General features: G+C 44.9%; 1 protein-coding gene across 4 annotated transcripts in view; it reads right to left on the bottom strand.

Moving 5' to 3' along the window:
- ADGRD1 (adhesion G protein-coupled receptor D1) overlaps window positions 1–27,909 on the bottom strand; it is a 482,082-nt gene that overhangs the window by 14,915 nt on the left and 439,258 nt on the right. The gene's annotated exons all lie outside the window — the stretch shown is intronic.

The following is a 27,909-nucleotide window of genomic DNA, read 5'->3' as shown; positions in this document are numbered from 1 at the left end:
TAGAGCGAAAATCACACAAACTGGTTTCACAAAGTTATATAGATTTGTAATTTACTTCTATTTAAAAATCTCAAAGATTCCAGTACTTATCGTCTGCTGTATGTCCTGCAGGAAATGTTGTTTTCTTTACGGTGTAAAACAGGGCTCTCTGCTGTCACCTCTGTCAGAGTCAGAAACTGTCCAGAGCAGGTAAGATTTCCTTTGGGATTTGCTACTGCTGTGGACAGTTCCTGACATAGACAGAGGTGGCAGCAGAGAGCATTGTGTCAGACTGAAAAGAATACACCACTTCCTGCAGGGAAGTATGGGAAGATTTGAGATTTGTAAATAGAAGTCAATTTTAAATCTATATAACTTATTGAAACCAATTAAATTGAAAGAAAAAGATCTTCGCTGGACAACCCCTTTAATGACATTATCACAGCCGCACATGCAAAATGCAACACTACATGTGACATATCCAATATCCAACTAGTGTCGCTCTGTGGACTGATAGAGATATTCATTTACAGCATTTAATTGCATGAAAACTATTGAGTGAGTTTCGGGATGAACATTTAGTGATTAACTAAATTGATGCACACTGCAGTAGGGAGAAACATTATTATTTTTTATGTTATTACCTAATATGTTTATTATTTTCATGTTTTGCTTTTATCTGTTTAATTTTCGAAACTAAAATATTAATTGCTATTCAATAATATGTGTAGTATTTTTTATTTTTATTATTTTTTTTTAATCCGAACAGAAGCTAGAACACCAAAAATAAATTTATAAACAGAGATATATAACATATTCTAAGTACCTAGTGGCCAATGGATGTGGCTAAACAGCGTTCTATCAATCATCAGATGTTAGTGGCTGCTCATATCATATATTGTGTTTACATTTTCTATATACTGTACAATAAGAAAAGATCCCAATGTATACATTATACAGAAGGTGTGGTGTATACCTATCATAGGCATCTGTCATTTTCAGGTTATGTTTCAGATTATTTTTTCCTATCCGTTTCAAAATAAATAAATCGTGACGTTGATAATTTTGCATTTTGGCCGCCCGTCAGCTGTTGGGGCATGATTCCAGTTCAGGTGGACTGATTGGCCTTTGGATGTGTCTTAAATTGAAAAGTCCATTGAATTTAATAGTAAAAAAGGTGAAAGGACGTTGAAAAAAGAAAAACTGTGTGTGAACAACTAAAAAATAACATCCATTGTTTGCAAAAGACGTCTGAAAATAATTGTCATCATCATTATTTTGACGTCCACGCAGACAACGTCCATTATTTAGTACACTTTTGGCATTGGACATCCGGCATTCCATTGACTTCAATGCACTGCATCAAAGTCAATGAAATTTTGGCAAAAATGAAGGGGTTAGACTGACATATTCTGGTGGAGGTAGAGAAATAAAGCAAACACTATTTTGGTCTGCATCTAGTTATTAAAGTCTATGAACACATTTAGCAGGTATGTCAGGTTTTCCATGGTATACATTTAATGTAAATAAGAAACATGTAGCTATTCATTCACATGAGTAATATGCTTATTGGATAACATTGTTCTCTAAATAAAATTGCAGTTCAGTTTTCATGACTGTAAAATGTGATTTTCAAGGTTGTTATTGTTTCATTTTATACATTCTGTTGGACAAGTATAGAACTGGACATCTGCATGATGGCAAATAGTTTTACAATATTCTAGGCTTATGAATGACCAAGTGGTTCTGTGTCAATAAGACTCAAAGAGGTGATTTAGATTACCATGGATTACAAATATAATGTAATTTATAGCCTGACTGTTTATAGCCTACTGTTTAAGGCTATGTTCACACTAAGTAAGTTCCGCAGAAATCACGGCCGCTGTTCCACTCCGGCCAGGATCCCTAGCGGCGCCGTAGAAAACTGACATGTCAGTTTTCTGCAGAAGCTATTCAGTGAATAGCGACCGCAAAAAAACAATGTCAGTTCGCACAATGGAGCAAGCGGCTCAAGTCGCATGCTCCATTGTGTGCTGTGGGGAATTCTGATGCGGGCGTGCACACATGCGCCCGCATCAGAATTTAGCGGCGTGAGAGATTATCCGCCCAGTACTGCAGTACCGGCCGGGATGATCTTTTCTTAGACCAGCCGGGTCACGGAAGATCCGGTCTCATACTACGTGTGACCATAGCCTAAAGCCACAAGTTGTACAAGTTCCCATATAGGTGCAAAAGTGACACTGGTTTATCACTAATCAGCGTCTGAGGTTGGACTCCGCTGCTACTATTGGTTCAGCGCTGTTGAAATGCATTATAGATTTCTACCATCTCAAAGCTTGTTGACAGGCTGCCTTTCAACAAGCGTTCTGTATTTTGAGCACCTAAGCAGCGCAAGGTGCTTAGTTGGCAATAAGCTTGATCATGCTTCATCGCGCACCATACACAATCGAGCATCCAGGTGAACTTTAGTCTTTACCTCTCCTTGTACTACTGGATTGATATCCGATTAAATCAATGCCCCTATTGTACCAATAGAATACAGAGCGCAGTCTGGCCACGAGGGGTTTAAAGAGGATGTACCATCAGGAACACTCTCTTTAAACTTACACACGAATCGAATGGCGGCGGCACGGGGAAGACAGTGCCGCAGTTTTTTTAAAAAATTGCGGCCCGATTCCCACGTACGGCGCCAATCTATTCATGGTTACTGGGCCAGGGTGAAGCACTGGAGGCTTGCCGGCCCGGCCACAGTGGGAGGAAACCCCTGCCCCTCCATGATGCGGTTCCATTAACCTTCACCTCCGAGCCCCGTAACCATGAATAGAACGGCGCCGTATGCGGGAAAGGGGACACGGTTCAAAAAAAAGACCACAGCACTTACTCTCCCGTGCCGACGCCATTCTATTCATGTGTAATTTTAAAGAGAGTGTACCTGATGGTACATCCTCTTTAAGCTAATGTCCTGGAGGGCCAGACTGTCACTTTTTAATGTTTAAGGTTAACCAGATACCCGTCTTTCTGCCGAGCAGGGGGCACCTGGTTAAATGCTCGAGTCTCCCAATGTTTTCTCAAGCACTCAAATATTTTGGTGCTCGATCAACACTACTAAAGACCCCACACTACATGTAGAGAAATTAAATAATTACAACATATCCCAATACATTTTTTGAAGCTATCACAGCACTTTTTCTTCAGGAACATAAAGTCACTTGGAAGACTGGTAAGTGCCCCGAGATTACACTTTTGTCCTGTGGCCAAATGCAATGATTCGTCTTTCTGCAGCATCCTGACTTGTCTCATTCTTGGCTCTTCATTGTTAATGGACAGATAGAAAGATGGCTGAGTCAGCCACTGCCAGGACACAAATAAGTCTGACTTACCATTCCTTTCCAAATGTCACTGTGTTACTGTACAGAGTCTATAAATCTAGCTGGCTCACAAAGCCGCCTTCTATCCCCCCCCCCCCCCCCCAACACACACAGCCAGCACTGTCTGATTATTTGGGATTATTACTGACATTTCATGAGCAGGAATGAGACGAACATGAAAAATCAACACGGCTCAGAATCCTCATTATGCCGTGTCTTTTAACTCGGAGAGGCTGTGTACAGTTACAGCTCTGCAGGTGTTACTTTTCAGTTATTATATCAGTTTCGGTACTCAGCATCACGCCTAAGGTTATCTATAAATTTAAGAAAAGATGATGGTCTGTATATTAGGATACCGTCTTTGCGAAAGGCTCTATGATTAATGTAGTGTAGAACTAATCCCGTCACATAGCAAGAGCCAGTCAGCCCATATAACTTATACTACTTACATGTGTGAAATTGTTGGAAATAAGGCAAAATGATAAAATATTAAACTGTGTATGTTCTGATATGTTACTATAACACTTCAGACCGATATTCTCCGAATACTTCTAATCGATGCCCGACAAGTAGGCAAACACGTAGGCCGTTCATGAGTATAACATGAGGATAAAAGAGTAGATGCCAAACTTATTATGTGTTAATTCACGGAACTACCAGGGATCATAATAAACCACTAGACCAACTGGTATTTAATTTATTCAGCCATTGGATTATCAGTAATGTTAAAAGTCCCATAGGGCACCATTACACGGGCCGCCAACGGTCCAATCATTTTATTAAACGACCGCCGATTTGCTAGATCGGAGCTCGTTTACTGGACGGCACAATAATCGGGCAGTAAGGGCTGCATGGACATCGTTAGCGATGTCCATGGAGCCCTTGCTCAAACACATGACACCTTACCTCTCCCCGCTCCCGTTTTTCCGTTATGGGGGAGAGGTAAGGTGTCAGGTGTTTGGGCAATGGTCAGCCATGCATCACTATTACACATAGTAATGCAGTTGGCACCCACTGATTTTAGGTCCAAACCCAAATCAACGACCAGTCAATGATCGTTGTCATCGGCTAATCGTTGTCTCTATTACACAGAGCAATAATCGTCCAAATCGGCCTGATACGGATGACTATTGCTCTGTGTAATAGGGCCCATACTGTAGTAACATTTTATTTTAAAGGGATTATCCAGCCTTAGAAAAACATGACCAGAAACAGCATGACTCTTGTACTTCGCTTAGGAGTGTTGTTTTTTTTTAGTTCAGTTCCATTGAAGTGAATGGGACTGAACTGTAATATCACCAGCAACCTGAGGACAAAGCTGGTGCTGTTTTTGCAAGAAAGTGGTTGTGTTTTTTTCCTAATCTGGGGTAACCCCTTTAAGATATAAAAGTTCTAGAATCTGTTCAGTTAGGAATCAATTAATATCAGATCCCTCTGATACACTGAAATCACAATTCCTGTTCAATATCTGTTACCTGTTCCTACCACTGAACATGATCACAGGTGGAGCCATCAGGTGAGTGGGTCAGATGTCCCTCCCATGGGCTGGCTGTAATTCCACATTGATTTTAGCCACACAACTGTAGGCGGAGCTAATATTTGAGAATCTGCAGCAGAAAAGGCAGCATGACATGGAGGAGAGTAGGGGCTGATAGCTACCTTGTTGGATGCAAACTATTCAAAACAACAAGGGTAACCTCTGTGTCACCCACAATCTATCAGTCTCTCCTCCATGTTATGCTGCCCTTTCTGCTGCAGCTTCTACTCAGCTCCAAGCTGTCCCCAGACCCTGGCACCTTTACCCCCTTAAGACATGAAATCTGCTCTTCAGCCAGTCCTCTCTGTACCCCTCTAATCTAGAGATGATCGAACAGGGTCAAGGATCAGGTTCGTATGAAACCCAACCATCGGCATTTGTCTCCCGATGCCTTCACGTTCAGTGGGGAAGGTGGAGACAGCCCGAGTACCTCCTGAAAAACAGGGATACAGCCTATTACCTAGGCTGTATCCCTGTTTTCCAGGTGGTAATCGGGTTGTCTACACCTTCCCCACGGAACGGGAAGGCAGCGCGAGTGAAATGCCGATGGTTGGGTTTCATACGAACCTGAACCTCGGCCCTGTTTGATCATCTCTACTCTTTTCCTCTCCCCCCTCTCATCTGAGGCAGCCGCCACATAGTTTCAGCACCAGTGGTGGGCCTAACCTAGCACCTGCAAGCCAAGCCCACCACTGGCATCAATGTTCCCTGGGCCCACCTCCCATATAGCGCTGGAAGCCTATATTGGTGGGCTGGAACAGATAGGGTCGAGTACACACTGTCATCAGAAAGACGCAAGGCATGCTGGGAAATGTAGTTTCCAGGCTGATGCCATCTTAAATATAATGCCAGATCTCCAAAGGTTTAAAACAGGCAAAGAGAAGCACCAGGAAACACAGGAGAGGTATTAGAAAACACAGGGAGGATCGGTGAGTAATACCAGCAGGGTTTGGAAGTTTTTTTTTATTTTTAGGAAGGGATGGGCGGAATACCTCTTTAACATATTTCTGCATTTCTCTAGTAAAACATCACAAATCACATAGTGGTATTAGCATGTGCACTGCCTGCTCAGCCAATCAGTGGATGAGATGAGACATTGCTCCTGCCGTGGGTTGGCTGGGTAGAACCTGCACACTACAACCCTAAACACAGAAAGCTCTGTGCAATGGGATCGGCAGGAGCGAGGAAGGTAAGTATATGCTGTTTTACGATCCCTTCGGGTGAGCACATTACAGTAATAATAATAATAATAATAATAATAATAATAATAATAAAAAATCAACTCAGAATACACCTAAGATATCATACCTGGACAAATTATTACTGAAAGTTAAGCGGTCAACTGTATACATATACAGTACAAAAAGTGCATCAATATCTTTTCACTATTCGCTCTTACAGTTTTGCTACTCGAAAAACAAGTAATCAATGAAGCTCTACAACAAATAGAGCGTCGGAGCTGGAGTTTATCATTTTGCAGCCAATTCGATCCAAATTTAGTCATGTGCAAAGAAGGGATATTTTACTGCAGTTTTTAAAGCCAATAAAAAAAAAAAAAAAGTCGGTACTCCCCTAGAAGGCAGTATCGACGAGCTTCACGTCCGGCCGCTGTAATCAACAACTTCTCTATTACTTGGAGCTGTGAAGTCATTTCTAACAGCAAGTAATAGAGAGAGGATAGATAGCACCTTGTATAACACATACTGTGCTCTGGTCCTGTGTGACCTCAAACTGTAGGCTGAGCAATGAGATGGATTCATGCTAACAGAATTAGATCACTTTTGCAATCTGTGACTCTGGGAACACAGATAGCCACTGATGCAGGGAACATTATAAGGTGAAATGCTTTCACCTTATTGCCATTGCACATTAAAGCAGTCTCATTGCTGTCAGGCAGGGCTCATTGATAACTGCTGTTCTAATGCTTCATGGTGTGAGTTACATTTTGAATTACCACATACAGAACAGCTTTAAAAGTCTCTAGGACTAGACTGCAGAAAATCAAAGGAAAGAGCCGACTGCGACCATAAAGTCAGAAATGGAAACTTTTTGTTATCCAGAGATCCCGAATCCCGATGGAAGATTGGGGCTTTTGCTGAAGTGCTTTGTATGTGATGCCTGAAGCTGAGTGCATGTAACATAAAGGATATACTGCGACAAACACTGCTCCATGTTATGATTGCCCAGAATGAATAGCCTGCGGCATAGCAGTGCGGAGAATGAGCTGTGCACTATACCTCATAGATAAGAGGAAAGGAAGGATGTTTTCTTTAAAACAAACCCCATAAAGTGGTGTCCACTGAAATCATGTTAACTGTTTAGCCCCAATTTTTACATGAGAGGGTTGGGTACGATGGGCTTAGAGGTCTCTTTCTTTCCCACAATAAAGGTATGTTCACACTGGGATGCCGTGCGCGCCTATTTTCTACACCCAATGAATTGACAAGTCAATTATTTGAGCTGAGAGCCACAGAGGCGCGTGCAACATCCCATTGACACACTGAGGCAGGCGGGATTCTGCGGCCGGGGCCCCGCCCCAGAATTTTGCCGCCTTTACCCAGTGTGAACATACCCCAAGGCACATAGTTATTGTTTGTTTGCCTTCTGAGGATGAGAGTAGATAATGGGATTCTATCTTTTTTTTTTTTTTTTCTTTTTGATTCTTTATTTGATATATATATTATTACCAAAATTAACAAAATATCAACTCGTTACATCATTTTTCCCTTTCCAATCTCCCCCCCCCATTCCCCCCTTAACCCCCCCCCCTTTCCCTTCCAACATATCATTGCTTTCCTGTTGAGTCAAACCTGCAGGACACAATTCTTTTATTTTAGCTCCTACTCTTATCGACTATATCCTACCCTCCACCCTCCATAATTTATGCTAACACTTATGTTTCATTCACACCCCCAGATCGCCGGTCAGCTGCGTCCCCCCCCCCCGACGCCGAGCGGCGAAGAACCAGGAAGCAGGGTCAAAATCCATCCCCACCCAATGCAACCATTCTATAACACAAGATAGAGAGTGAAAAAAAAAAAAAAAAATTTAATCTTTGCATTTACCATTTCAGCGTGTTCATTTCATCCACTCTTCTAGCTCTTTTCCTCCACCAGTTATACCCCTTTCACGGGCTTCACCGGGGAAGAACAGGCCGTATTTCAGTCATCCCAGCTGCCCACTAACCCGGTCCCCCGGGTCCCATGAGCAGCTGGCCCCACCAGTCCAAAAGGTCCCACTGCCCACGTATAATGGACAGCAGCCTCTCCCGGACGGTCAGGCTCCTCCACTTCCAACCTCCCATCCATACAACACCATCTCTTTTAATTACCAATCGAGTGCCTTGATTTCCAGTCCTCTCACTACCATCCTCATGGCACTCCTCTTCTTCTATCATCACATTAGGTAGTTCTGAACACCCCTCTCCCCAGCCCCCGCCCCCCAGCGCAGCAGGGACGCGGACGCAGCCAGCCGACCACCCCATTCAACCACCCATTCATCCATTATATTTAAATTCTTAAAGGCGCCCTGAAAGTACCCCACAGGTTACATTTCTCTCTTCCCCCTTTTTTTTTCCTTCCCCCCCCCCACTAGTTATCGCTTTCCTTTGAGGATTTATTTTATAAAGGAGGGAAGGCAGCGAAAGGAAAAGAAAATAAATGAGAGAAAGTTACAACCTCCTTTACCTCCCCCCCCCCCCGCCATCCACTGATCTTCAAACAAACTCCTCCAAAAAAAAAAAAAAAACCTTAACCATCCTCCAGTCAACACTCTTTACCCAAATTTACTGCCAAAATCGTTCATATATTAATACACATCTTTCCCAATCCATCACGCTAGGGGCATCCCTAGAGATCCATCTTCGGACCAGCACCAACTTGGCGTAGAACAGCCATCTTATTATAATATTGATATTTTCTTTAGAAGTTTTAATCGCTGATGTATCACCCAGTACTGCCAGATAACTCACTCTAGGGATACAAAATCCAATCCTCTCCTCTATTTTACCATAAACTTGAGACCAGAAATTAAACAGCTCATTGCAGGACCATAGTAAGTGAATGAAATCCGTTCTTTCCTCCCCACATCTAGGACACTTATCATGAATATATTTCCCAATTTTACAAAGAAACAACGGGGTGTAGTACAGACGATGCACAATGTTGTATTGAATTAACCTATGATTCCCTGCTTTTGACACTCTTTTTATATTTTTATATATCACTAACCACTCTAGTTTTTGATTTCCTCCTAACTCTTCTTCCCATTTCTTTTGGGAGCTAAACTCTATCTTTTTCTCCAGTCCAAGATATTTATAGATTGTTGATATTTTTCTTTTTTATTTGTTGATCTCTTACTTTATTTATCAGCCAGTCCTGGCCTCCGTTTTCTACCTTTGCCCATTCAATATCCGCTTCAAGTGCAATTTTTAATCTCCCATACTGAAGTCACAATGACTCGGGAATATTATATTCTCTTTTTACCTGATCCCAGTTCTTAATAGGACCTCCCCCCCATATATCCCCAAGTGAGCGAATCCCACCACACCATAACCATCTCTGAAACTCTATCTTATTAACCTCTGGTAGTTTATTATTCCCCCATAGCGGTAAGATTCTAAGGAAGCCCTGTATCCCCCTCTCTTTCTTCAACTCTTTCCAGATAGTAACCAACCATATTTAACCATAATCCATTCCCTCCACCCTCCAGCTTCCAGATACCCAGACTCTAATTTCTGAAATATGTCATATTGTCCCATAGTCTTTACTTCCCCTAAATGCTGAAAGAAATCCCCGGATCTCTGAGAGCCCAACCAATATATCTGTGATGACAAAAAATATCGCTTCATGTCCGGTATACCCATTTGTCATGGCCGCGGCGGCGTCCCGTGCTCCTGGACGCCGCCGCAACCGCCATCCAGGTCAGGCAGCCGCCGGGGTCCTGGTGCAGGGACCCGGCGCTGCCGTGTGTTCGGCCCCTGGGGGCGCCTCACCTCGTCCCGCTCCTCCTTCCGTCTGTGCCGGCCGGCGCGCGCGTCCCCGCCTCCTAGGGCGCGCGCGCGCCGGCTGTCTCAGATTTAAAGGGCCAGTCCGCCCCTAATTGGTAGTTGCACACAATCACTCCCTATAAATCCCAGCATGCCCTGTCCCCTGTGTTGGAGCCTCTACATGCTTCCCATAGCGTTTGGCCCAGCTCCCTGTTGTTCCTGTTACCTGTCCGCTACCTGGTCCCTAGTCCTTGTTCCTGATTCCTGTCCGCTACCCAGTCCCTACTCCTAGTCCCTGGTTCCTGCCTCCCGTCTCTCTGCTGTTCCTGTGTCCAGCCTGTCACCTGCGGTACGCTTACACGCCACTGTCAGTACCTGCTCCTGTCACGCCTCGCCTGCCGTCACCAGCAACCAAGCCAGGGGTAGCGACCTGGGGGTCGCCTGCCGCAGCAAGTCCATCCCGCCTTGCGGCGGGCTCTGGTGAAAACCAGCGGCCCCTTAGACTCCGCTCCCTGGTGAGGTTTGTGCCATCGCTGGTGCCGGTCCAGTGGATCCACTACTCCGGGCGTTACAGTAGGCTCCAACCATGGATCCCGGCGAGGTGCCTGATCTCCGTGACGTCGCCAGAGTGGTCGCTCAACAGGCTCAACAGATCCAGCAGCAGTCGCAGCAAATCCAGCAATTGACTGCCGCCCTACAGCAGCATACTACAGGCCAGCGCCCACCACCACCTGCAACCACCTCGGGACTTCGATTGGCCCTCCCGAATAAATATGGAGGTGATCCCAAGTTGTGCAGGGGATTCCTGACTCAATGCACAATGCATATTGAACTGTTAAGTAGTCAGTTTCCCACCGAGCGCTCTAAAGTGGCCTTTATCATCAGCCTATTGGAGGGTAGAGCTCTGGCCTGGGCCACGCCACTGTGGGACCGTGATGATCCTGTTGCTGCCAATCTCCGGGCCTTCCTGGCCGAGTTTCGCTCCGTCTTTGAGGAACCTGCCCGTGCCACCTCAGCCGAGACTGCCCTTCTCAACCTATCACAAGGGAGCTCCTCTGTCGGTGACTACGCCATCCAGTTCCGCACCCTGGCAGCTGAATTGGACTGGAATGAGGCCGCCCTAATAGCCACCTTCAAGAAGGGTCTCTCCAGCCGAGTGAAAGACGTACTCTCCGCCCGCGATCTTCCTCCTTCTCTAAACGATCTTATCCTACTGGCTACCAGAGTCGACAACCGGTTTTCCGAGAGAGAGGAGGAGGTTCGGCAGGAACGACGACTGAGCCTGCCCCGTCGCCTTCCTCGGCTGGCACCGGTGTTCCAGAGTCCCGTTGCTCCCATACTGCAGTCGCCTCCAGAAGTCCCTATGCAGGTGGAACGAGCTCGCCTGACTGCTGATGAGAGAGCCCGCCGCATGGAGCTGAATCTCTGTCTCTATTGCGGTGGTGCAGATCATTACCGGCAGAGATGTCCCCAACGTCCTCAGCGTCCGGGAAACGCTCGCACCTAGGTCCGGTGGGAGAGGCCTCCCTAGGTGTGAATGCCACCTCTCCAAGGTTGACTATACCCGTCTCCATCCAGACACCTACAGGGCAAGTTTTCCAGACTTCTGCCCTCATCGACTCTGGCTCTGCTGGCAGTTTCATCTCTGCTTCTTTGGTCCAAAGATGGCGGCTACCCGTGATCCAGCTAGCCCAACCCCGGTCTATCTCTTCGGTTACGGGGGAGATTCTTACCGAAACTGTGCACTGCCAGACGGCACCCCTAGCCCTCCGGGTGGGCGCCTTACATCAGGAGAGGATCTCCTTCTATGTCTTGAGCCATTCCTCCTCTAACATCCTGCTGGGCCTTCCTTGGCTGCAATTTCATGCCCCTAAGCTGGACTGGAGAACTGGGGAGGTTCTCAGCTGGGGCCAGGACTGTCATAACCGGTGTCTGAGATCTCCTCAACCCAAGTGCTCTACGAGGTCTCCTGCTAATGACAAGCCTCTAGCCGGTCTACCAGAGGACTACCAAGATTTCGGTGATGTTTTCTCGGCCAAGGAGGCGGACTCTCTACCACCTCATCGGGTCTATGATTGCCCTATAGACCTTCTTCCCGGGGCATCTCCTCCACGTGGTCGGGTATACCCTCTCTCTGTGCCCGAGACTGAAGCCATGTCCTCCTACATCCGGGAGCACTTACAAAAGGGCTTCATTCGTAAATCCACGTCTCCCGCTGGCGCAGGATTCTTCTTTGTCCAGAAGAAGGACGGTTCCCTTCGCCCATGCATAGACTACCGGGGCTTGAATAAGGTGACTGTTAAAAACCGCTATCCTCTTCCACTTATTCCTGAACTATTCGACCGTCTTCGTGGAGCTAAGATCTTCTCCAAGCTGGATCTCAGGGGAGCGTATAACTTGATCCGTATTCGTAAAGGAGACGAATGGAAGACCGCTTTCAACACCAGAGATGGGCACTACGAATACCTGGTCATGCCATTCGGCCTATGTAATGCTCCAGCGGTCTTCCAGGAATTCGTGAACGACATCTTCCGAGACCTCCTCTATGTCTGCGTCATTGTCTATTTGGACGACATTTTGGTCTTCTCCCCGGATCAGCAGACTCATGTGGCACAAGTGCGTCAGGTCCTCCGAAGACTACGGGCCAACCATTTATACGCCAAGCTTGAAAAGTGTGTTTTCCATCAGCGCAGTCTTCCATTTCTTGGCTATATCGTCTCCGACCAGGGTCTACAAATGGACCCGGCCAAGCTCTCAGCTGTCCTCCAATGGCCACGCCCTGTGGGACTTAGAGCAATCCAGCGTTTCCTTGGATTCGCCAACTATTATCGGCAATTCATCCCTCACTTTTCTACCCTGGTCGCACCCATCGTGGCTCTCACTAAAAAGAAGGCGGACCCCAGACGTTGGCCTCCTGAGGCCGAACAAGCCTTCAATAGCCTCAAGTCTGCCTTTGCCTCTGCTCCTGCCCTAGTCCGCCCGGATGTCTCCAGGCCGTTTTCTCTCGAGGTCGATGCTTCTTCTGTGGGCGCAGGAGCCGTTCTCTCGCAAAGGGACACAGCAGGCAAGACCAGAACCTGCGGGTTCTTTTCTAGGACTTTCTCCCCTGCCGAGAGGAACTATACTATTGGGGACCGTGAACTCCTGGCCATTAAGTTGGCACTGGAGGAGTGGCGTCATCTACTAGAGGGGGCTAAACACCCCGTTAACATCTACACGGACCACAAGAACCTCCTCTACCTCCAGTCGGCTCAACGCCTCAATCCCCGGCAGGCCAGGTGGTCTCTCTTCTTCTCTCGGTTTAACTTTACCATCCATTTTCGTCCAGCCGAGAGGAACCTAAAGGCCGATGCATTATCCCGAGCATCCGATGTCATGGGGCATGAGGAATCTCCTCGTCACATAATACCTCCCGACCGCCTAGTACCAGTTGCTACTTCTGCTCTGCAGAGACTGCCCCCCGGGAAGACTTATGTGCGCCCCGCGCTCCGTAGACGCATCTTGAAGTGGGGGCATTCCTCTTTGGTGGCCGGGCATCCAGGAACTCAAAAGACTGGGCAATTGATCACCCGTCACTACTGGTGGCCCAATCTCCTCCAGGATGTCAAGGATTTTGTGGCTTCCTGTGCAGTCTGTGCCAGGAATAAGTCTCCCCGTCAAAGACCTGCCGGCCTACTTTTGCCCTTGCCAGTCCCGGACCATCCCTGGCACCACATTGGGATGGATTTCATCACCGACCTACCACCATCTGCGGGCAATACTGTTATTTGGGTGGTGACGGACCGCTTCTCTAAAATGGCTCACTTCGTGGCTCTTCCTGGCCTACCCTCTGCTCCTCGTCTGGCTCAGTTGTTCTTCCGACACATCTTCCGCCTGCATGGACTTCCTCTTCACATTGTGTCCGACCGAGGCTCTCAATTTGTCTCTAAGTTTTGGCGTGCCCTCTGCTCGCAGCTCCAAGTAAAGCTGGACTTCTCATCAGCCTACCATCCCCAGTCTAACGGGCAAGTGGAGAGAGTCAATCAGATCCTGGGTAACTACCTACGGCATTTTGTGTCCAGCCGCCAAGACAACTGGTCCGACCTCCTTCCATGGGCGGAATTCTCCTATAACCATCTGGACTCGAGTTCCACAGGCAAGTCTCCTTTCTATGTGGTCTACGGGCATCATCCTCGTCCTCCTCTGCCTCTCTCTCCATCCTCTGGGGTCCCAGCCGTGGAGGAGCTGTTATCTGACCTGCAGTCGATCTGGGAACAAACTCGACAGTCCTTACTCAAAGCCTCAGAACGCATGAAGGACCAGGCTGATAAGAAGAGGAGACCTGCCACGAATTTTCGTCCAGGTGACAAAGTCTGGCTCTCGGCCAAATATGTTCGACTCAAGATTCCCAGCTACAAGTTGGGTCCCCGATTCCTTGGTCCTTTTTCGGTGCTGAAACGCATAAACCCTGTCACCTACAAACTCCGCCTGCCCCCTACTATGCGGATTCCGAACACCTTCCATGTCTCCCTCTTGAAGCCTGTGGTCCTCAACCGGTTCTCCGATCAGTCTCCGTTCTCTGTTCCACAAGCCGTCTCAGACGACGTCTACGTTGTTAAAGATATTCTGGCCATGAAAACTGTCAGAGGGAGACGTTTCTTCCTGGTGGACTGGAGAGGATTTGGTCCGGAGGAGAGGTCCTGGGAACCCGAGGCTAACATCCTGGATAAAGATCTCATCAAGGGGTTCCTGCAGGCAAGAAAGAGGGGGAGGCCAAAGGGGGGGGGTACTGTCATGGCCGCGGCGGCGTCCCGTGCTCCTGGACGCCGCCGCAACCGCCATCCAGGTCAGGCAGCCGCCGGGGTCCTGGTGCAGGGACCCGGCGCTGCCGTGTGTTCGGCCCCTGGGGGCGCCTCACCTCGTCCCGCTCCTCCTTCCGTCTGTGCCGGCCGGCGCGCGCGTCCCCGCCTCCTAGGGCGCGCGCGCGCCGGCTGTCTCAGATTTAAAGGGCCAGTCCGCCCCTAATTGGTAGTTGCACACAATCACTCCCTATAAATCCCAGCATGCCCTGTCCCCTGTGTTGGAGCCTCTACATGCTTCCCATAGCGTTTGGCCCAGCTCCCTGTTGTTCCTGTTACCTGTCCGCTACCTGGTCCCTAGTCCTTGTTCCTGATTCCTGTCCGCTACCCAGTCCCTACTCCTAGTCCCTGGTTCCTGCCTCCCGTCTCTCTGCTGTTCCTGTGTCCAGCCTGTCACCTGCGGTACGCTTACACGCCACTGTCAGTACCTGCTCCTGTCACGCCTCGCCTGCCGTCACCAGCAACCAAGCCAGGGGTAGCGACCTGGGGGTCGCCTGCCGCAGCAAGTCCATCCCGCCTTGCGGCGGGCTCTGGTGAAAACCAGCGGCCCCTTAGACTCCGCTCCCTGGTGAGGTTTGTGCCATCGCTGGTGCCGGTCCAGTGGATCCACTACTCCGGGCGTTACACCATTCCCCCTTTTTCCTTTGGAGGGTAAAACGATTCCAACTTCATGCGTACTCTTCTTCTACCCCATATGAGAGAGTTAAACAAAGCTCTTATTCTTCTGAAATACCCTTCTTCAATCCATACAGGTGCAACCGAAAAAATAAACAACAACTTTGGCAGACAAACGGAGCGTATAAGGACAATCCTATCTATTTTAGAGAGTGGGAGCTTTGTCCAGATATCAACCTTTTTTCCCAGCTCTTCCACCACTGGCTTAATATTTCTCGCATTAAATTCCTCCAACCTCCTCGAGATCTCCACTCCCAGATATTTAAAGCTCCCTTCTCTCTCTAAAACCTTTAATTGGGGAAAACTCAACTTCAGATGAGGGTTCAAGGGCATAAGAATAGATTTTGACCAATTAATTGCCAATCCAGATAATCTCCCAATCTCTTCCACCAAATTCCTTACCTTGGGTACCCCAACCATCGGTTCCTTGATAAATAATAACAGGTCGTCTGCGTACAGTGCCACCCTGTCCCCCTCACCCCTCGCCCCAAATCCAGCCAAATCAGGATCAGATCTTATCTTTATTGCCAAGGGCTCTATACTTAGGGCAAAGAGTAAGGGGGAGAGGGGACAACCTTGCCTCGTACCTCTTCCCAACAAAAATGAATCTGACACCCTCCCCTCAATTGAAACTGAAGCAGAGGCACCTTTATACAAAAGTTTCACCATACTCACAAATCTGTGGCCAATCCCAACACGTCTCATGGTCTCCCACAAATATTCCCACTCCACCATGTCAAAGGCCTTCACCGCGTCCAAAGACAGTATGGAGTGGGAAACGGGGTTCCTTACCAACTGAACATTCTCGTGCACCCGCCTAACATTATGCTTAAGCATCCGTCCCGGGAGAAACCCACACTGGTCCTGATGTATAATGCCGCCCAATACCCGGCCAAGCCTGTCTGCCAAAACTGCTTGGCGTCCGTATTAATTAGGGATATAGGTCTATAGGACTGGACTTCTAATCTATCTTTCCCCTCCTTTAGAATTAGTACGATCTCCGCCTCCCCCATCGATTTAGGCAATTCTCCAGCCTCTATTGCCTTTTCCAATACCTTGAACAGAGCTGGGATCAGGATTTCCCTGTGTTCCTTATATAATCCATAGGGAAAGCCATCATTTCCAGGAGAGGATCCTCCCTTAGAGTCATCCAGCGCCTTGTATAACTCTGTTAAAGTTATTGGTCTATCCAACTCTTCCCTTTCTTCCAAGCTAATTCTGGCTATGGGCAGATCCAAAAAGAACTCACCCAACCCTTCCCCCGGACTTTCCACTTCCGAGGAATAGAGTTTTTCATAGAATTGTTTAAATTCCTCCAAGATCTGATTTTTTTGATTCGTAATCTCGCCTGACTCCTTCCTAATCATATCTATACCCCTTCTACCCCCTTGATTCTTTATAATTGCCACTAATCCCCTGTTCAGTGTGCCTGACTCCACATAGTTCTTCCGCCCCATAAATGCTATCTGATTTATCACCTTTTCCAAGAGATATCCCTCTAATTCATCTTGTGCTTTTTTTAAGTGATTATGTAACTCTATTGTTGGTGACCCTTTATAACTATCCTCTAACCTATTCACTTTTTCTTTCAATTCATTTTCCCTAACCCTAAACCCCTTCTTTGTTTTAGATATAGCCCCAAAATACAATCCCCTTACTGATGCTTTTACAGCATCCCAAACCCATTGTGGTGAAGCAGACCCCCAATTTATCTCCCATAATGTGCTTATCTCCCGCTCGAGGCGCGTGTAACATCCCATTGACACACTGAGGCAGGCGGGATTCTGTGGCCGGGGCTCCGCCCCAGAATTTTGCCGCTTTTACTCAGTGTGAACATACCCCAAGGCACATAGTTATTGTTTGTTTGCCTTCTGAGGATGAGAGTAGATAATGGGATTCTATCTTTGGTTCGACTTCAGCTTTATCCTTTGGATGCACTTAACATCTTTTAGGTGAAAAAAAATACTTTTTTTTTTTTTATATATATCATATATATCAAACAAATATATATAGAGATTAATGGGCAAGGATAAGGATTTAAGTGACTTTCACAATTGCCACATAGTGATGGCTAGATGACTGCCTCAGAGTATTTCTAAAGTGGCAGGTCTTGTGTTATGTTCCCAATGTGCAATGGTCCAAGGACAGGCAACCAGTGACCAGTCTACAGGGTCTTGGATGCCCAAGACTTATTGATGTGTCTGAGGGGGTAACGGCCAGCCTTACTGCTTAATTCCAGTAGAAGAGCTACTGTACAACATAGGGATAATCCGCTATGTGTCTCTACTGTGCTGCCTGGTATCTATAAAGGAAGCAGGGTTGGAAGTCAACTAGTATTTCAGAATTTTTTTTAAAAGCTAGAGTGGGGAATTCGGAGGTTGACCTGCTTCCATCCTGCATCCAATTGTATCCAGATCCTTAGGACAGGATGCAAAGACAATTGAGCTGGACAACAGTGCAAGCAAATGGCCCTGCTCGGCTCCCTGCCTAACCACTTCTTCTTATTTATTAAGTGTAGAATATGACATGAGAGCTGTTACTGGCTCATATGGACAGCTAAAACAGTTCTCTTCATAAGAGCCTCTGTTATGTGGGGATAGGCTCAGGGGATCAGAGGAAACATCCTGGAAATGAAGCAGATGGGGCAACGTGAATGATATTGTTATTTAGGGGGCCCACATTCAGGGAGCGCAGTATGGTATTATCTTCAGCGGGCACCTTATGTGGTGCCATTATATTCAGGAGGAAGAGTATATGGCATTATAAGTAGAGATGAGCGAACTGTTCAGACTTTTAGTCCGAAAGCAGTTTGCTCTCTCGTCATGCCTGTGATCCCTGCCGCATAGTTGCGCTCCTGGGAATATGCAGCCAGGATATTCCAGGGAATCAATGTTGAATTCCCTGACCGCATATTCGCGGGATTGCAACTATGCGGCCGGGATCACAGGCATGACAAGAGAGCGCTAATGCCGTTGGACCAAAAGTCCGACGGTCCGCTTATCTCTAATTATAAGGTGTTAGTGTATGCTGTGTTGATGTGCTAAAAAGCCAAAGAGGGAATAGACCTGCAAAGACAACCTGTGGCTGAAAGAATTCTAGTTGGTAGGATGGGGAAAAGAAATAGAGGAGGTCTAAAATCAGAGAAAACATCACTTGTCAAGCACCGAATAAAAGTGTGTATTGAGTACTGAATTTCATTGTATATCATATTGATTGATATTGATATACAGTGCAGTACATGGTGCATTTGGAATATTGCAATAAGAAAACATTTGCAGTGCAGGCTTTGTCACAAGCACACTAAAAGTATTACCTTTGTTAGCTATGTAGAGAACTTAAGTAGATGAGAGAGTATACTCAAATATCGCAGTACTGGAAAGTACTTGATACCCTAACAACTACTGCACGGTACTCATGTAAAATAGCAAGTCTCCTCCCCAAATGTTTGGAGGCTTAAATTAGCCAATAAACATGTTGGGGAAGTGGCTGGCATATCCTGCAGTCATGTTCGCCATCAGGTGACCTAAGTGTATATAACCCCAGGTCACCTGATGCTCAATTCATTTACGTTCTGTTAGTTGAGAGGGACCAGGACAGGGAGACTGAGAAAATGTCATCCCGACAGGTACTGCAGTACCGGACAGATATTCTTTAGCACCTCTTAGTTCTGATGCGGGCGTATCCGTGCGCGCCCGCATCAGAACTCGCCATTGCACACTATGAAGCATGCGGCCGGAGTCGCTCGCTCCATAGTGTGCACTGACAGGGACATGTCAGTTTTCTACGGCGCCACTAGGGATCCCGGCAGGAGTGTATACCATGTATATACACTCCGGCCGGGATCCCTTCAGCCTGCAGCACTACGTAAGTTACGTAGAAATGTTACAACGGCCATGATTCCTACGGAACTTACGTAGTGGGAACATAGCCTTATGTGGTATACTGATACTGATACAGTATACTGGTACTGGTATTTAGCTAGTATATGCAGTTGTATACTGTGCTACAGTCTGTGGTATTGGAGTATGCAGCAGGAGTACTAGCATTAATCCACAACTAGCCAAAGTACTTTTAGGACTAGTGATCTCCCAGTGTGATACAGAAAAAAACATCTGACATACAGTAAAGCATACCAGTATTAGATGTCTGATAGTGTCCAGTATACAACTAGTACAGCTAATACAGTGGCCTAGGAGTCTTAGATGCACCCATGCATGCTCCCCTCCTGTTCCTGCTTCATTTCTGTGGGGGTTCCATCACTTTAAGGGATTTCAGGTAACCAGACACCTACCCCCCCGTCTGCTGAGTAGGGCTACTGAAAAAAAATGCTCTAATCTCCCATTGACTTTAATGGGGTTCATTACTCAATCGAGCATTCAAGTATTAAAAAATACTCAACATGAATAACAAGCATATAAGTATTTGTAGTAGTAGTGCTCGCTCATCTCTATTGTTAAATATCCCTAGGATAACCCTATTACATGGATGCCCGCTGCTGGGTATCACTACTAGTATCGGTGCCCACAGCAGTTATCACTTTCCTATCGCTATTTCAGAATATGATTTCAGTGCAAGAAACCTTCCCTCTGCATTATGTTCATCAAATTACTGGATGATGATGATGATGAAGATGATCCGGCGGCGTGAATTCCTTTCCATTTGCAGGTGAGATAGCTTTGTCATTAAGTCAGAATTACCCATATATTCTAAGGGAAAAAGGGCAATTCATATCCCATTAGTTCTACTCTACTTAAAACTCACCATTGGTCCATATAGAATTAAATATAGCTTATGGGAATTGATATGTCTGGATTAGATTTAAATTTGTCCAACAGGAAAACCCATTTATAGGTAGTAATAGAAAACGTGCCAAGTGCATGCTGATAGAATAAGAACATCCATCCATCCCTCCCTATAAAAAACCCAACTAATCAGGATTTTATTTCTTTTTAATATAGAAATACAGTTATTGGAACATTGCCTGTATATCTGTGAATGTGAACGGTGACTATATCATACGCTATTATTGGAAGAGGTTCATTTATCTAATGTGTTCTTCATATTGCAATGAACATATAAAAAAAAGTCCAAAGGAGAGGTTTATATTGGTTGGGTGAAGAAAGGGTTAATACTAGGTGATGCTTCATAGATGCTTCACAGGTTTAAAAGAATCTATTGATTTTGCTCCATTTGATCACATTATGCCCAGAGTTATCCGCACACTCATTACATTCACTAGTAGAGATAATGTAGTTGGAGCCGAATTGATTCAATTAGGGATCAGTCGCGAGATGTAATGAAGAAACTCGGCGGAATAAAAGCAAAACAAGGTGATAACACAACAGTAACATAGTAACACACGGGCGAGAGCTGCTCTTTATCATCCTCTTCCAGTTCACATCCTAATGCAGCCCCAGCCTTTTACTTGCTTTATCCTTAACAATTTTCAAAGGGAAATAATGAGAGTCGTATCGGCCAAGATAAAATAAAATCCAGCTTTTTTATTTGCTGCTAATTCCTTTGAAGCATCAAACAGTGGTGACACTAACCCACATAGCCCATGCCTCCAGAAAGCCAATAAAGCCCATCTCCTGCTCTTACTGGGGCCATTCATGTTGACTGACATAGTGCTTAGGGTTATGCTGGAAGAATTAGCTCAGAGTACTCCATGTTCCACACATTGGCAATACAGCACAGCTACAAATACTATACAGCGGAGCCAAATGCATGAGAAGGCTATTACCTGCTATGTTTTATTCATTGGAGGAAATCAGGATATGAGGAAATAAGTAACAATCATATTACACCTGCAAGACCTGTATTCCCTATGGTTCTGCTGAGCCGAGCTGAAATCTCTTTAGGGATCTGTTTTTTGGGGGAGGGGGTCCATGTATTCTGGACGGAATATAGTTGTTAAAATTAAAAGGAAGGAATTTAGTCTATGTTGGGAAAAAACATAAGAAAAAATATATCATGGTATGAAAAAATTTGAGGGTTTGTCAAGGCCATTGATTCTGTTATTTTTACCCCCTCCCCCATACAGTGGTAAAGTAGTGCAATGCATAAAAACATTTATGAAGACCGTTCACGCTAGTCTTAAAGGAGAAGTCCAGCAAAAAATGTATTAAAAGTATTGTATTGCCCCCCCAAAAGTTATACAAATCACTAATATACACCTATTATAGGAAATGCTTATAAAGTGCTTTTTTTCCTGCACTTACTACTGCATCAAGGCTGCACTTCCTGGATAACATGGTGATGTCACTTCCTGGATAACATGGTGATGTCACTTCCTAGATAAAATGGCGATGTCACTTCCTGGATAACATGGGGATGTCACTTCCTGGATAAAATGGCGATGTCACTTCCTGGATAACATGGGGATGTCACTTCCTGGATAACATGGTGATGTCACTTCCTGGATAACATGGTGATGTCACGACCCGACTCCCAGAGCTGTGCGGGCTGTGGCTGCTGGAGAGGATGATGGCAGGAAGACACTGAGGGACACAGGGCACTGGAGGGACACTGAACATCCCTCTGCCATCATCCTCCCCAGCAGCCACAGCCCGCACAGCTCTGGGAGTAGGGTCGTGACATCACCAGGTTATCCAGGAAGTGAAATCACCATGTTATCCAGGAAGTGACATCACCAGGTTATCCAGGAAGTGACATCACCATGTTATCCAGGAAGTGAAGCCTTGATCCAGTAGTAAGTGCAGGGGAAAAAACACTTTATAAGCATTCACCATAATAAGTGTATATTGGTGATTTGTATAACTTTTGGGGGGCAATACAATACTTAAATAAAAATTCCTTCAAGAACTTCAATGAAGCTCATTTTTGTAATAAAAATACAGATGTATTTTTGATGAAAATTGCAGCTGTATGTTTTTCTTTTATTTTCTAATATGTGAACATTGCCTAAAACTATGATTCACCATGATTATGTTCATTGACATGTATTCTCTACTACTAAAAACACAGAAAAAAAAAATAAAAAAAATAAAAAATAAATAAATATATATATATATATATATATATATATATATACCTACATAGTAAAGTGTTAAGCTGTCTGGCTCTTTGCTATAACAAAGAAAAAAGAAACATGAAGTTACGGGAACATTGTGACATTATGATTGCTATCTAGAACAGCAACGTCTTTTATAACCTCTGCTGCTTCACTTTGGCCCATTACCAGATTTGTCAGAATGGACAGTGAGGATAAAAATTCTATCTGCCTGAAATTCAAGAAGTAATCAGTGCTGGGTATAATACAAATACCAGCGGACACCTGCAGTGCATGCTGGGAGCCAAATGTACTGTAAGTCTATGGTGAAAACATGTTCCATCCTATCACTGTATAAGGCTATGTTCACACTATGTATAAGTACGGCCGTTGTTTATGCGTCTGTGAACATTGCCTGCTTCTTTATGGGATCCCGGCCGGAGCGTATACACATTGTATACGCTCCAGCCGGGATCCGTGCGGCGCTGTAAATAACTGAGATGTCAGTTTTCTGCGGCCGCAATTCAATGAATTGGAGCTGTAGAAAACCCTGTCAGTTCACACAGTGAAGCGAGCAGCTCCAGCCGCTCGCTTCACTGTGTGTTATGGGAAGCTCTGATGCGGGCTTGCGCTGATGTGCCCGCATCAGAGCTCTGCGCCCAGAAAAATCATCCAGCCAGTACTTAAGTCACGGAACGGCCGGTCTCATACGTTGTGTGAACATAGCCCAACACTGTAAGCAATTGTGCTGAGACTGGAGCTATACCATAAGGATGTTAAAAGAACTTCTACTATTACTTGATTGGCTGCTTGTCACACATAGTCAGTAACTACTTACAGAATATGAGACCTTGAGAAAAAGACCACGAAGACCCATGACTGATCTACAAGAGCAGCTAATAGAGATGAGCAAACTTTTCATAAGTTCGGTTTGCCGAATTTTAACTTAAAGTGTTACTGTGGTTAGTACAGGTGATTTTAAGAAACTTTGTAATTGAGTTTATTAGCTGAAAAATGCATTTTTATCATGAAAAAGCAGTTTGAAGCTCCCACCTGTCTTCATTGTTCTCTATGAAGAGGGGAGGGGTGGAGGTTGATGAGGCACCAAAGCAGGACAACAAAGAGTTAATTTACAGCTACATCACCAGGCTATCTCCTTTGAGGTCAGCACTGACCTATCTGACCTCTGAATATCTGCTTTCACACAGCTCCTGCTGTGTAATCCTTTGTTCTCTGCTTTCTGCTGCCAACTAATCTCCCTCCTCCCCCCTCCCCTCTCCATAGAACAGACAAGGCTCAATTGATGTAAAAGACTCAAGATTTCCTCATAATGAGCAGTGGATGAGTGAGAGGAGGGAGGAGCGACCCAGGAAAAGTATTTTTGAATGCAGATAATGGCATATTTGTCTAATAAACTCAAATACAAAGTTTCTTAAAATCACCTGGACTATTGATTTCTAAAAATAAAAATAAAAAAAAGAAAGAAACGACAGTGACACTTTAAAGTTACGGTTAGTCCCAACCAAAACTTGAAGGAACTGCACTAAAACAGCAAAATGATTGCAGGTGTTTAGCTTTTTTGGCGCGGTTTAAAAAATATCCACATCTGTACTTACCTGTCTGCGCTCCCCCGATGTTCAGTTTCCCCAGCAGTCACCAAAATCCCATTCAGCCAATCAATGACTGAGATGGAACAGCACCGTGGCCAGTGATTGGCAGAGCGGGGTGTCACTCTTGTACCCTCCCAGGTACAGAGCTGTTTTCTCTCCCTATCACCTATCTGCCAGTGTCTACAGCTCTGTATCTGGTATGGATCTGACAGATTTCCTTTAAGCTACCATGATTCCCTGGAGCACAACTTCTCCCACTTAGCCCTACAACCCTACTCCCATCTTTCCCGAACCACATTATTATATAATTTATAGTACAATAATTCAAATGTACAGCGTCCTGGAAGTAATGGCGCTGTAAAATAAAGATTCTATGAGGCACTGCAAACCAGAGCAACCATTGTCAGAAGGGTCCAGGGACAGTAAAAAGAGTGCAGGGTGTCCTAGTACTAATATTCACAATGATCCCCTGTGGTTTTCAAGGGAACTTAGCGGCAAAAGATCAACTTCCCAGGAGCACTGCCACAAGAGAATTATAAAAAATAAATGGGCTGTCAAGGTAGAGAACAAATGTGTTGGGTCACCCAGAGCCGCGCTCCACTATATTTCATAAATGAAGACTTTGAACTGAGGACCATCTCTATTAGCCTTGTATTCCTTAGCAGAGAATTTGAAACATGTTTTTTTTTCTTTAACCACTATCTTTGAGGAGGTCAAGTGGTCGACAAATAACATCATGCCTTATTGAAGGTGGTATGGCCATAACTAAAAATTATATATATATATATATATATATATATATATAATTTTTATTTTTTTCATTAATTCATTGGCTATGTTCACACAGCATCTTTGGCCATTTCGATGCCATCATTTTGTCACCATAACCTGGCCATTTTTTGTAAATGATGGCCATCTCCCCCCCTTATTTTGATAATGTTGGAGCATTCCATTTTTCATGATCATCATTTGTGGCCGTCTCGCTATGATACCATAGTAGGAACAAAGTCTAAAAGGGTAACAAAATATGGGGGGGGGGGGGGGGGGGGTATCGTATTTTCCAAAAAATGGGAAATAGGGAGCAGAATTTTATATCAGGAAGGCTTTACCAGTTTTTCACAACAAGATGATTTTGTGCCGCCATGAGTTGAGTGAACTTTTTAAATGTTTGGTTCAGAAGATTTTAAAGAATTTAAATAACCTTAAACAAACCAAACTAAAACAGCTAAATAATTGCAGGTGTTAGCTGTTTTAGTGTGGATCAACAAAAATTTAGCTCATCATCTATACTTACTTCTATACCTATCTACACTTCCCTGCTGTCCTTCACTTTCGGTATCCGGTGTCCCCTGCTGCTGTTTGGAGAGTGACAGCCCACTAAGCCAATCACTGCCCACAGTGTTGTCCAGTCTAAATCAGTCAGTGATTGGCTGATCGGGTTGTCACTCTCCCAATCACTCACTGAGCTACAGCTAGTGACTGTCTGAGCAGATAGTCACTCTCGAGAAAAGAGTGAAAGCCCACTCAGCCAATCTGTTCCCTCTCCGTCAGCGATTGGCTGAATGGGCTGGAGACAAAAAAGCCCCGGAGGAGGACACAAGGGGATAATGAGCAGGTAAGAAAACAGTTTTAATTTTTTTTTTTTTTTTTAAGATTCTGTCGCCATCTTCCCAAACTTGGGTTCAGGAAGTTCGGTTCACCCATCTCTAGTCATAAGATGTAATTACTGTGTTTATGTTTGGATATGCAAAAACACTGCGGAGACACCATCACGTGTTTCTCAATATCAATGAGATAGCCAGACCTTCTACTGGGAAGAAATAACCAAGCCAAGGTTATCTACCCAAGCAAAGTATCCATCCACAGACAGCTCCCTTGGGTTATTTGCCCCTTATCAGTGTGGAGTAGGATTCTGGCTAGTGAGAGCAAAGCCTAGTAAGTGCATTCAAAAGAATGATGGTTGACCTCGGGGAGATCAGACAATGCTCTGCATAGACACCATCACGTGTTTATCAATGTCAGTGAATCTAGGAACATTGTCCCCTGGGAAATAAAACATGCAAAAATACTGTGGAGACACAATCACGTGTCTCCCAACGTCGGTAAGAAACATGTGATGGTGTCTCCACAGTATTTTTGCATATTCGATTTCCCAGGGGTCGGTGTTTCTAGATTCACTGATATTGAGAAACATGTGATGGTGTCCCCGCCGTGTTTTGGTTGATCTCCCCGAGGTCAACCATCATTCTGTTGTCTATGTCTAGACACTTGATGATTGTCCTACAAATGAAGCCTTTGGGTGCTCTGATAGCATGTGGTGATATGGTATTGAATTGGTTTCGAGAAAAATTGCAGTTTGTTCTTAAACTAAAACAAAAATAATAGTGGACACATCTGTATGTCCAGATGCCGAGAGCTGAATACTGAGCGTTCGGGTTTGGCCACCTGGCTGAACCCAAACACTTTTCTAAACGATCGCTCAACACTACTGGAAAGAAACACCATTAAAATCAGGGCACAGAATGATTCCAATGAAGTTTGCTCAACACTACTTTCCATCTGAAACACCCGTTCACACCTGATTTTCCCAACCGTACGACCATTCGGCAGAAAGTACAGATAGGAAACTAAATTATAAAACCCTATACCTTTGGAAATAGGGGAGCAATAGCAATAAGGTAAAAACACAATTGGAATAAGCACATACAATTCTATGAAATAATACAAAAACATTGTTTTTCGGATTGACCACGGGTCGGCAATAATTTATCACCAAAGGCTCAGCTGCAGTTAAATTATGAGCAATAAAGCATTCTGACTTATAGCTTGCACTTTCTTGTTCCAGTGATAATTCTGCTCACATCAGGACTAGTAGCATATTCCCTAGAGCAAAGAAGCGAATACAAAGACCTATATACTCTAATCCGATTTACCTTGATGGGATACAAACATCACATTCTCTGCAGTGAAAAGATAGAAACATTTTTATTGAAACACAGAGAATGACTGAGGGCTAGGATACACTGGTACAGGTAGGTGGTGTAACATGTTGTGAGAACATAACACAATAAATACGCAGAATGTCCTGGAAATCAGTAGCTTAAAGTGTCGCTGTCGTTATAACTTTCAAAATGTAAATCAACAGTAGGTGTGATATAAAGCAAGTTTGCAATTTACATTCATTATTTTGTTGTTGTTATCATGCTGTAAAACAAAGCTGTACTTACCAGAAATCCAGGTCCAGTCTCCTGAAGGCAGATTTTTAGACTGGTGCTAGTTGAAAAAAAAAGACTAAACATAGGAATTCCGGCCATTATAGAGAGTCAAGGACATGACTGCCTTCTCTCTATGAGTGCAGATGACCTGGGAAACACAGGACTTCCTGTTTTCTGACTTTTTGAGAAAAAAACACAGGAACTTCCGTGTTTTCCATGATAACTAAAGAAAAACAATGAATGTAAATGGCAAACTGGCTTTATATCACATCTACTGCTAATTTAGATTTTGAAAGTTACAACGACAGGGACACTTTAAGGCTAGGGCTACACAATGCCATGTGTCACAAAAAGAAAAACGGCCAATGACCGATGTGACTTGTCTGCTGTTGTGCAATTTTATTACAGTTGCAATTTGGCTGTTATAAAAAAAAAAAAAAATAGCCAAATCAGGCAGGTCACAGTGGCATCTGGCTTGCATTGAGGTCTTATGTTGGCAAAGATTTGCGCAAACCCCATAAAAGACGGATTTTTTTGACTGAGGTGTCGCAGTTATGCTATGTAACATGTCACAATGCAACAATTGCCATTCTTTTGCATTGATTTCAATGCAACATTATTTTTTACAAGAACGGTAATTGTTTTAATCTGTAACAACGGGCGTTCTTGTCATAAGAAAATAATTGTA

Source organism: Dendropsophus ebraccatus, chromosome 3 (genome assembly GCF_027789765.1).
Source record: "Dendropsophus ebraccatus isolate aDenEbr1 chromosome 3, aDenEbr1.pat, whole genome shotgun sequence".
NCBI lineage: Eukaryota > Metazoa > Chordata > Amphibia > Anura > Hylidae > Dendropsophus > Dendropsophus ebraccatus.
This window is presented reverse-complemented; position numbering and strand designations above follow the sequence as displayed.